This window comes from Gordionus sp. m RMFG-2023, chromosome 3, assembly GCF_954871325.1.
Source record: "Gordionus sp. m RMFG-2023 chromosome 3, tfGorSpeb1-WG-v2, whole genome shotgun sequence".
NCBI classification, from domain to species: domain Eukaryota; kingdom Metazoa; phylum Nematomorpha; class Gordioida; order Chordodea; family Parachordodidae; genus Gordionus; species Gordionus sp. m RMFG-2023.
The window spans coordinates 54,389,740-54,401,836 of NC_088777.1; positions in this window are offsets into that span (position 1 = coordinate 54,389,740).

The following is a 12,097-nucleotide window of genomic DNA, read 5'->3' on the forward strand; positions in this document are numbered from 1 at the left end:
ATTGTAATATCTAAATTGTCGCATTATTGAACCTTTTATACCTGTCAAAATTTCTTACGTAATTTCCATCTTAAAACCTCTTATTATAATGTCTGTAATTATTATTTAATTTTCTGTTGTGGCACTATTGAATGAATCTGTGTTTGTTATTTTTATGTCCTGGGTGATTACTTTGGAAATTGGGCATAAGATCTGTAAAAAATTCGATCATGATATTTTTATTTAAAAAGGAGAATAAGAAAATATAAATTTAAATAGGAGAATTTTAGAACTGATCTAAATTATATTAACAATACCAAAATATTAAAATGTTATACATAGAATTATAAAAATTAATTCAAATATTTTTTTAATAAATGGTGCTCCGCCGGAAATTTTTTAGTAATGGCAATATCTGCATGGCGACCAACGTCTATAAAATAATAGAAAATAATGGCGCTGTCAATTGAAGCCTCAGCTAAGAGGTCTGGGCATGATATTTTAAATAAAACTTTCAAAAAACATTATTTTTAAAAAAAATTAGAGTATGGAAGATTTTATTAATCTGGTAAGATTCTAATGGAGTTTAGATACATTAAACCATTTAATTTGGCATGGTTACATATGGTAAACCTGGAAACATGTGACTCACCCAGCTAGCTAAACTATCCATTTATCCTCTCAAAATTAAACTCACGCAAACTCCTGATCTGATTAATGTTTTAGAGGGAGGCTAAACTCAGGATATTCTCTCTTTATTTGTGGCTTCCGCCAAAAGAATTGCAAGAATTAGTTTTTAATTAACTATGACAAAAACACTTAGTATGAAGTTCTTTAGTTAGTTCAGTGAATAGTCATTAACTTGCAGTAGGATCAAGGACATTTTGAAGTTAACAGTGGTAGTAAATAGAAGTATTTAAAGTATATAAACTCAATTATAATCTTACCAGATTAATATAATCTTCCACATTATAATTTTTTTTAAAAAATTACTGTTTTTGAAAATTTTATTTTAAAATATTATTTATGCCTAGATCTGTTAGCAGAGGCTTCAATTAATGGAGGCCGGAGGTTAGTCCGTTTTCAGTTTCTCCGGATATTATCATGCCTAAAAAGAAAGAAAAGCGTGCTACTAAATAATTTATTTTGAATATTTTCCATATAAATTAATTCCAATTTTTAATAATAAAAATTCTATAAATGAACAACATGTGCTTAACAAGATTTTTATTGAATTATTAAGTGAATTTGATAAATGTAAAATATCTTAAGTTATTTTGTGTGATTGCAATTAATATGTGTTAAAAAATGAGATTTTTTATTAAATAATAATTAGATGGTGGAATGTTTTAAAATAAAAATTATATTTAAATAACCTTTCAGATTTTTTATAATATTCTTCAGTTGAGCCAATATTTTTTTACATCTCAATAATTGCTTAGGTGCTAGACGAGGGTTAATTACTGTTATATCATAAAATTTAGCCTTAGATTGAACGTCTAGATAAATATTATAATAATATTCATCTACATTTATTCTTATTGTATCTACCTGTTCATATATATTTTCCGCCACTAGCAGTAATGAAATTCTGATTGATCAATTAAATTCATAATATCGCTTCCGACGACACATTACATATTTTCATACTCAGCCTTATTTAACTTTTGTATTTCTATTTCTTCTGTTTTACAAAATGGAAGTAAAAATGAAAAATATTTAAAAAATTATAGATATTTTTTAATAAATTATAATAATATTAAAAATACTTATTAATTCTAACACACTAATAATTTTGAATTTAATAAAATAATTATATATAATAATAAAATAAATTACCGTTTGATTTCAATCTTGACTAAAAATCTTTCCATTTTATCAATATTTTTGAATAATGTTAATGTATTCATAATCCATTGGTTACGCGCCTGGAGCTAGATATCTTATAGTTTAAGACTACTCTTATATTAATGAGAATGATAAATTATTTAATTCCCATGATAAAGTGAGGGGTGATAATACACCCAAGTTGAGTTAAAATATCACATTTGAGACTCATAAAATCAATGCTCATTAGTCTTATATTTATTTATACATTTAGGAAATAATTAAAATACGATATAACATTTCAAAATTAATTTAATTCTTTAAAAACAATCATGGATGTCGTGTGTAATATTAGTTAGGACAAATCTTATACTATCGTCTTTTTTAACTATAATCGACTAAAAACTTTAGCGACTAATTTAGTTGACTAAAACGACTAATATAATCGACTAAAGTGATAGTCGACTAAAACGACGAATATAGTCGACTAAAAAGACTAATATAGTCGATTAAAACAACTAATTGTCGACTAAAACTACTAGTCGACTAAGTTGATCTATTTAGTCAGCATATAGGTAAAAATATATTGTAAACATATTAAGTTAAAATTTATGAAGATTTACCATAGAAAAGTGACAATTGTCATAATCGTTATTTTTGAAATTTTTTGAATGCAAATAGGTAAAAATATATATTGTATAAAGATGTTAAAATAAAATTTCAGTGAAGATTTACCATAGAAAAATGACAATTGTCATAATCGTTTTTTTAACTTTTTTGAATTTTTTTAAAGTAAAGAGGAAAAAATATATATTGTAAAGATGTTAAAATAAAATTTCAGTGAAGATGTAAGAAAGTTGACAATTGTCATAATATTTATTTTCAACTTTTTTGCTGAAACAAGCTGACTTTAGCCTACGCCCGTTATTACTAACTGCCATAATTGACGTGTATGGTTTAGCAAACCTCGCTATCTCTAAATTGACAAATCATGATTGAAATTATGTCTAGATTTCATAAATATTCATAAAACTTATTCAAATTATAGAAGAGTTTATAAACTTTTCAATAAAATTTATAATATATAAATTATTATATATTTTAATAAAAATTAAAATTCTGTCATGTAAAAATCTTTTGAAAATTTCACAAAATTTTATTTCTAAATAAAATTTTTAGCAATCATTTATTAATGAAAACTATATTAGGATAAAATTTTAACCTTCTGGTTTATTTAATTTTAAAATGAGATTAAATGGTTTTCCAAGCCTCGGGGTTTACCTAACTCTAGTCTCCCCTCTACTATTTTATAATTATGCAATTTAACTTCTAATATTTTGCAATTACATTGACTTCAATATAATTGCTATAAGAAGGTTATATAACAAAATATTCAAATAATAGCTTTGAATTAGTGATCTACATCGGGCCTAATTTTTCAGGCCCGGCCCGGCCCAAAATATTTTTAAAAAAGTTTACCCCAGACGGAACGAATTTTTTTTTTTTTAAATTACCGGCCTGACTCGAATTAATTTAAATACAGAAATTGATTTATATAATTTCTCTAATTGAACGATATTTATTAAACCTGGCTGGGCAATTAATATTTCGATTTTTATAAATAAAATACAGAAGAAATAGTAAGTCAACTTTGCGTAGATGATGATCAATGTCGAATGATAGAATTTTCAAGATGTGAATGGAATCACAAATGTGGATGTATTCCAAGCCATTATCTGGACAATTCCACGGGAGTTTTAAAATGCGTACTAAGTATATAAGAATATTTTATTCCTAAAATCAATATACAACTATTTGGAATTATTTTAACTTGTTGGTTTAAATTTATTTTGTTAAATAAGTGCAATTTCTATGTGTTTTGTGTTGTTTATATTCTATTTTTATATTAAACCTTAATTAGAAAATTTTAGAGGCCTCCAAATTTTGTAATTTTGCTCAAGTATTATTTGCCTCTTGAAATATAAGAATTTTTTTATATTTTCTACACACAAGGCAATTTACTTTTTTGTAAAAAAAAAATCAATGTATGAATTTTGGAAAAGGGTTTCGTATTTAACCATATGTATTATAACATAAAATTTGAAATATATTTTACTATAAAAAAATTTTCATTTTAATTAAAAAAATTTTTTTATTGAAATTTTTTTTTCTTCACATCCTCTGAATTACATACCTTTCTGCTTAGGTATCAACGAAATGGAAAACATTTATACTGTAATCTTCCATTCATTTATTTTTTATTTCTCAATGGCAGAAATTTTTTTTATTTTTACACAGCAATTATTTTATTAAATTGCTGAATTGAATTAGTCGTTTGGTTATAATGTACAATTTTATAATTAAATAAATTTGAAATGTAATACCAAACGAAATGTAAATTAATAAAATATAATCATATTCAAATTCTTATTTTTCAAATTTTTATATTTATGTGGAAAGTTCAATACCTTTGTCTGATATTGAGAAATAAAAATTAAGTGAAAATTTAAAATAGTTACGAAAAAAATCAAAAGTAAGAAAATAATTTGAAAAGATCAAAAAATAATGATTAAAAATGACTTAAAGAGATTGAAAATAAAATATTGTTAGGGATGATGAAAAAAGGTAAAGAATTATTAAAAAAATAGCAGTGAAAATTAGAAAAAATAACAAAAAATATAAGAAAAATAAATTGAAAAAAGATATAGTAAGAAAATAAAGAAATCGCAAAAATTTGGAAATAGATTAAGAAGGAATAAAAAAATAAATAATTTAATAAAAATTAACAGAAAAAAATTTTGAAAAATAATAATATTCCTTTTTTAAATTTTTTTTTTTTTTTTTTATTTTAAAAAAGTTTTATTTATGATATAATTTGTGTAAAATAATACATAGCGTTAAAATACTAAATTAAAATAATATAAAATAAAATAAAATAAATAAAATAAAATATTATATAAAACCGAGGTGGGACTACAAGTTCCCAAAAAACATGTGTAGTTATATTTTAAAATTATGATTTGGAGGTTTTGTTTTAAGAAATAAGATTCTTTAGGTTCTGATGTAAGATTTTCCTTTTTAATTGACATTTTTCCTTTCCCTTTTGGGATTTTCTTTTTTTGATCGAACTTTTTCTTAAGCCGCTTCGTGCTTATTTCTTTTTCATTTACCAGTACTTAATCATTCTTCCTCCCTATAGGTATTAGCTCACTAATTTATTGGATGAAATTAAATAATAATATGAAACTAAAAGTGATTTTTATATACGGTAAAAACTCAATCTAGATTAGAGTAATTTAATATGAAGACTATGGTTTTTTTTTATTTATTTAATCTAATGTTATTTTCATGGTGTAATTATTTAATTGATTTTGAATTTATAATTAGATCTGATATCTGTGATCATGTGCATATTTTAATTTAAATTTCTTATAATTGGCAATTAAAAAAATATGCGATAAAAAATTTGTCGTCGCATATGTTGAGGACTACTATAAATCGATGCGCTACCGGTCGCCTACTAGATTTTTGAAACAAGCGCTGGCCGTCGATAGTTTTGTCGGTACATTCATGGAGCCTCAATTTGAATTTTAGGATGTTTGAATAATAAGGCATAGGTTTGTTTGAATATAAGATCAGTTATAATTCAACACAGCCTCATCTATATTTAATATCTTGGTAATTTTATTATTAGTATATCATATATTCTCATATAATATGTCCAAGGATATATGTGCTTTGTGATTGATCAATTGATTGAGGAGTTTATGTGTCTTGTGGATTCCCATTTATTTTAGTATGATGTTAAGGGTAAAATTGTGTCCTATCTTTAGATGTTCATGTTGGGCTTATTGAATACGGCAAATCTTGGTGTTGTGAATAAGAGATCAGTTTAATACTCAGTAAAGTCCTATTTATTTTAATATATATAAATTATTGTGGCCAGAAATAAATTATTACTCATAGTTGAATTAAATATACCTTACTACTCGTTTAATTCTGATCTAAATTTCCTACACTCTCATATTTCTTAATCACTACCTTGCCAATAAGAGCTATAAAAAATTATCTATTGTAAATCTGCAAATGTTCATTTCTATCTTTTACTTTTAATATTATTATTTATTGATCTCCAAATCCCCCCCCATAGCAATATCTAAGAGAGTGGATATATTCCTCAATTAGCATTGAAGCATCACTTTTACAATATTCTTTAGGGAAAGAAATCCATTTAAGGAATTATTTTCTATAAAATAATAAATTTTTTATATTTACATTTAATAGATTTTTAATCATGTTTATATTAATTTTTTTATAATTTTTAAATTTTAAATAATTATACTAATTAGAAAATAATTTTAAAAATTTTGAAAAGGATATCCTATTTTGTATGGACTATGTTAGAATAATTTTTTTTGCCAAACTAGATTTTTTCTTTCTCTCGATACTATTGATAGTCTCATGGCTTACTTTTTTAAAAAAAATTCTAAATTTCTTAGAAGATGTATGTGTATTAAGATACACATTATGCAATTAAGGGTAAAAATTTCAATTTTTTCCACAATAATTTTTATTATACTATATAAACTATATATATAATTATATTTAAATACAACAAATATTTAATGTTTGAACATTTTAAAAATCTATAAAACACTTATTTTTTGGGGTAAAACATAAATAACCACATTTCTTGAAAGATACCTTTTTTTAAAATAGGCATCCTGGCATTTTACATTCAACCTTCCGTTGGGTCTTTCCTAGCATCTTCATTTGGTAATTATTGGGCCGGTCCATTTTTACATTTTTCCTGATAAACAGTTTAAAATGATTTTCATTTGAAGTGCCTTAGCAATATTTTCAATGACTTCCGTCACCGAAATTTTGGAATTCTATAAACTATATTGATCCTTGCGTGGTGCAATCAGGTCTATATAGCAGCTATGTTATAAGTAACATGTGAAATATATGAAATAAAATTCTATGGTACCATATTCTTGTTTCGTATGAATTCTATATAAAATAAAGAATCCATGAGATATACACTTCCCATTGATTTATTAAAAATTTTAACAATACTTGGACATTTTATCATAATTTTATCCATTTTTGTCTTTCATATCTTTCACAGTCTATTAGAGGATGCCTAAAGAATGGCTTAATAAAGTCACAGGATTGTCGTGTCATTTTACTGAATTTAGCCCCACTCTGTTTATTATTGTTTTTTTAACAAAGAATCCTCGCTATTTTTTTAACTCCTTGTCTGTTGATTTGTCGATTATCTCTGACCGTGGCAGTGCAGAATATTTCCTCTTTGAGCTAGTACGACTTGCAAATATGGGGAAAAATACCAGTTATCAAAAAATAGATAATTAATTTTCTGCGATATATAAGAAATTACACGGAGCACAGCATTGCCACTTGCTCCAAGCTGGTAGTATTTTCCCATATACTTAAAATTTCTTCAGAAGGATATCATCCCCGCATAGTAAAATGAGTTTATAGCCCTATTTTTTGTGCTTTTGAGGGTTATATCGCTTCGAAATTATTATTTTATGTTGATCATCAGAAGTTTTTACCTAAATTTGAATCATCACTATTGTTAGATATGTTAGCACAATTCATAATTTTAAAAATATAACACTCAAAAAAATACTTTAATTGCATAATGTGGCTTTAAAACCACGTATGATTATTACAAAATATAATTATCAAAAATTATAAATATATATAAAATAATTTCATAAACATTTATTTTTATCTTTTATTTATCTAATTTTAATGTTTTGAAATTTGTCAAATATATTATTTATCTTTGGTCGATGTGTAGAAAATTGAGAAGAATAATTTAATAAAAAAATAGCAATTTTTAAAAATAAGATGTATTAAAATGCGAAATTAAAAATATATAATAGATCTCATGGCCTAAGTATATCTAGAATAGAGGTTTAATCATAATCTGTTCATATAATCATTTTTATTTGAAATAATGTATAAATTGCAGCCAAAATTATTCTAAACAAAATTTTATAAATTCATGATCGGGATGACATGGGGGGGGGGAAGAATTGAGATATATATGCAACTAATAATAATCTCGTAAAACACTAAATAAAAAAGCAATATTTAAATAAATAAAGAAAAGGTGACTATGAAATATTGTGTAAACAGTTATGAGTGTCTATCTGATTTATGTAAATAAAATGTATGCCTATGTGATCGTTGGCATTATGAGGTATCCAATCTATGCTATAGAAATAAATTGTTTATTTTTTATATTTTAAAAATAATTTAACTTTTTGTTTTCTATTGAACTGTCCAATTTATTTCCCTTTGTGATATTTTAACTATATATTTAAATTATACCTTTTAATATGAATTTAAATATATTTATGTTGTACTGCTAGATTTTTAAAAAGGCTAACCTAATACTTTAACAATTGAACATCATATTTTTGGCTAAATTAATGGGTAAGCCATTTAAAAATTGAGCCGTTTAACAAAACATTACATAGGATAATTAATTAATATAATCTCAAATAATAATGGTTGGCCAACTAACCTAAATTTCTGAAACCTGTCCACCTATCTCTGTTTCACTGGAAAAGAACAGATGGGTACACAAACATTCATAGGTTATGGAAAATACATCTTTTGTTTCACTTTTATCTCCCAATTTTTATCTAAATTGAATAGATTATTGCATCTGATAGATCAAATTAGTAATTGTTACGAAATTTCTGATTATCGTTATCACAAACCAGTAAATCCCTAGTCATCATTTTTTTGAAGATTTTAGGTAAAAAAATTTCTCAAAATAATTGTGATCATGAATCCTCTTTACAAATTTTATAATCAATTCAAATCGCTATATTTAAGGCAACTATCTTATTTTCCTCGAATTTCAATAAGAGTCCTTTTACCCCCCCCCCTCTCCCATCCCATTTTTTAAACTAAATTGTTTGCTTAATTTACTTATTATTTTTAAATGTTATTTTAATATAAATTTATATATCTTGCTATTTTTTAGTATTAATAAAGAGATTTACATTAAAAATAAATAAGTCACTGATGTTATTTTTAAAAAAGAGTCAGCATTTGAAATGAACTATTAAACAATATAACAATAAATAAATATAAATTTAATGAGTACATATTTATTTTTTATTTAGAGAAACCTCTGTTAAGAAATTGTGAAGTTATACATATTGTAACAAAACATGTCAATGTAATCCTATGTGGTTTGAATATAAAAATGAAATATGCATAGAAAGTAAATTTTTATATATTACACATTTTTATAATCAATTATTTGAATTATTTTTAAAACCAATTTAGTGTATAGTTTAAATAATAATAGTTTTTTGGTCAGGATTTGTAAACTTAATTGGCCAGAGCTATGCCACTTTACGATTTTTCTTTCAACAAAATATTTTTATAAGCTGGAAAACTTGTAAAATTATTTTATAAATCTTTAAAAATGTTTTTTTGGTCCTATCATGCTTAAATTCGATAATAGTTTTGTTTATTTTAAAAAGGCTAAGTAATCAGTGTTGTTAAACGCTACTTATGAAAGTATTACAAGTATTTCAATTAGGCAAATAAATTAGCCTTACTACTAACTAGCTATTTTAGCAAGTAGCGCTTATTATTTTTTTTAAAGTAGGTTTTATATATCTAATTTATATTCTTAAAATTAACATTAAAAATATATGTATTGCATATTATTAATAATATAATCACTATATAATTATCTCCAAGTCTTTGGGAATCAAAAAGTATGGGGTAATCCAAAATCAAAATTTTATTTATAAATTTTTTTTATTTAAAATTTAAATTTACGAAATCGAGTTTATACACAAAATATAATTATATTAAAGTTTTATAAAAAACATTATTAATGAAGTATTAGTTTAAAAAAAGAGTAATAATTTTTGAACCATTTCAATTTATAATTTGCATTTGTAAATTTTGATACGAGGGGGGGGGGGGGTATTAGGGGTAGCACCAATGGTACAAGAGGAACTGAAAAAGAAATTCCAGGGACATGTATTACAAGCTTTTGAAAAGTCAATTATTATTAACAACTCATTGGTGAAATATTTTCTAAGTGTATTCAAGTTAAGTGTACACCTATTTTACAGCCTCCCATAAGTTAAAAAGAACTGAGGAAACTAAATGTCTCATGCTTTATTCTAGTATATCTTCATTAGGCTTTTATTAATTGGCATCAAAAAAGATTGCAGAAACGAAGCAAAATAATAAGCTATTCTAACAATGGGATTTGTTCTCATAAGGAAATTATGTCTTGGATAAATATAGTATGGATAATACCATTAAGACTATTAATTTAATCTATTTAAAAAGAAAAATACCCTTCATCACTTATTCTAAAGTAGGAGGGTCAGTAGCGTAGGGAAGGTTGGGGTTAAAACCCTCCCTCCATAACCTCCGAAAATTTTTTTTTTTAATTTTTTCAATTTCTAGAGTGGTAATGAAAGTATGAATAATAAATTTTATAATTATAAATATGCTAAGTGAATATACATGGTGCATGCTACTACTCTTCGTCGGCATTGTGTAAAAAATTGTAAGGTCATGTAATACAGCTATAACAACATTAATAATAATGTACCTAACTCCTGATAGATTATTTAAGAGAAGAAAAAAAAGTCTTGTTTGGTAAATATATCCTTAGGAAAATAATGCTTATCAATAAAAATCTCGTTAAGAACATGTTCATTTATAAAATTTTTATTATTAAAAATTGAAAATAATTTATATATGGAAATTGTTTAAAATAAATAATTTAGTAGATTTTTTTTCATGTTTTTCTTTCTTTTTAGGCATGATAATATCCGGAGAAACTGAAAACGCTCTAACTGGGAACTCCTTGGGGCTAATATGAAAATAAAACGTACAAAATATAAAAATTTATATATGGGACAATTTTATGATCCTATATATTTTACAATCCTTTCGTTTACAAAGAATACTACACAATCTGCCGCATGACTATTATCGAGCTTTCATGATAACGATCTCATATATTTTCACCATGTGAACCAAGGATGTGGTTACGGATTTGGGAAAACTACGATCAAAATAGATATTTGTTACTTACCTCAATTTGACACAACTTACTAATTACCAATAAAAGTTATACTCATTCAATTTTTAAGTCATAAAAAATAAACATGCTTTACAAGTAATAGTCCATATCACTCTGGGAATATCTACTTCCCCCGGTAATAAATGGATATTCTATATTTTCCAGGATGGAGAAACAACTCCTAGTTTTTGCTGCGTGTATAATTTATCATCAAAACATTTTCAAAATATAATATAACAAAGAGCCTAAAAGAGGATACAAATATCCACGAGGTTGCAGAAGTAGAAATATAGCCATCTAATCTTATAATTTTGACATAAAACATAAAGCGGATAAATACAATGTAGTACCTGATTGCTTGTCACAATCCTTAACATATACAGATGAGACAATACACAACTTCATAGAAAGAATGGAGAATAAATTATGAGATGTTCCGTTGAACTTCGAAAAATTAGCAAATGGAATTACTATAGATGACAAAGGACTATCACAGGTCATAAATAATGTGAGTAAAAGCGACTTACTTAATAAAGTTTGCGACTTATAAAAAAAATAGAAAATGAATTGAATATAATACTTTTAGTAATAATAATTAAACTAACGTTATATTTAATTAAATTTAAGGTCAATCTCTATTAAAATAATAATTACTTTAATTAACTATAAATTAGTTCAAACCTGGAGGAAATCTATCAGGAGTTATACTAGTCTCCTTAGAAACTTGAGAATTTTTTATTTCCATTGGGGATAATTCTGTTGAATAATAAATTATAATATAAAATTTTGACTTAACTTATTTAATTAAAGGTTATTATACTAGAATTGTAAAATTTATTAACTAAATATGGAATTTTATTTGAATTCTGTATTATAGTAAGACCCTAGAGATATTTTAATATTAATCACGACTTACCTACCACACCATTAAATAACAATGCAATCAACTTCTGACAATCAGCAACACTTTAAAGAATAGAAAATGTGTCCCAATAAAGCTGATAAAATAGTTATTTTAAAAGGGCATGTTGCAAGATATGCTGTACATTTTTGGGTATGTAAAACTAAAGCACTGGCAAAGGATTACATCATTTGCTTATATTTGTTTTTTATATTTTGCTTAATTTACTAATTTTTCTAGAAAGAGAAATGTGAGAGGTGCTTAAGGTAAATCTTTGT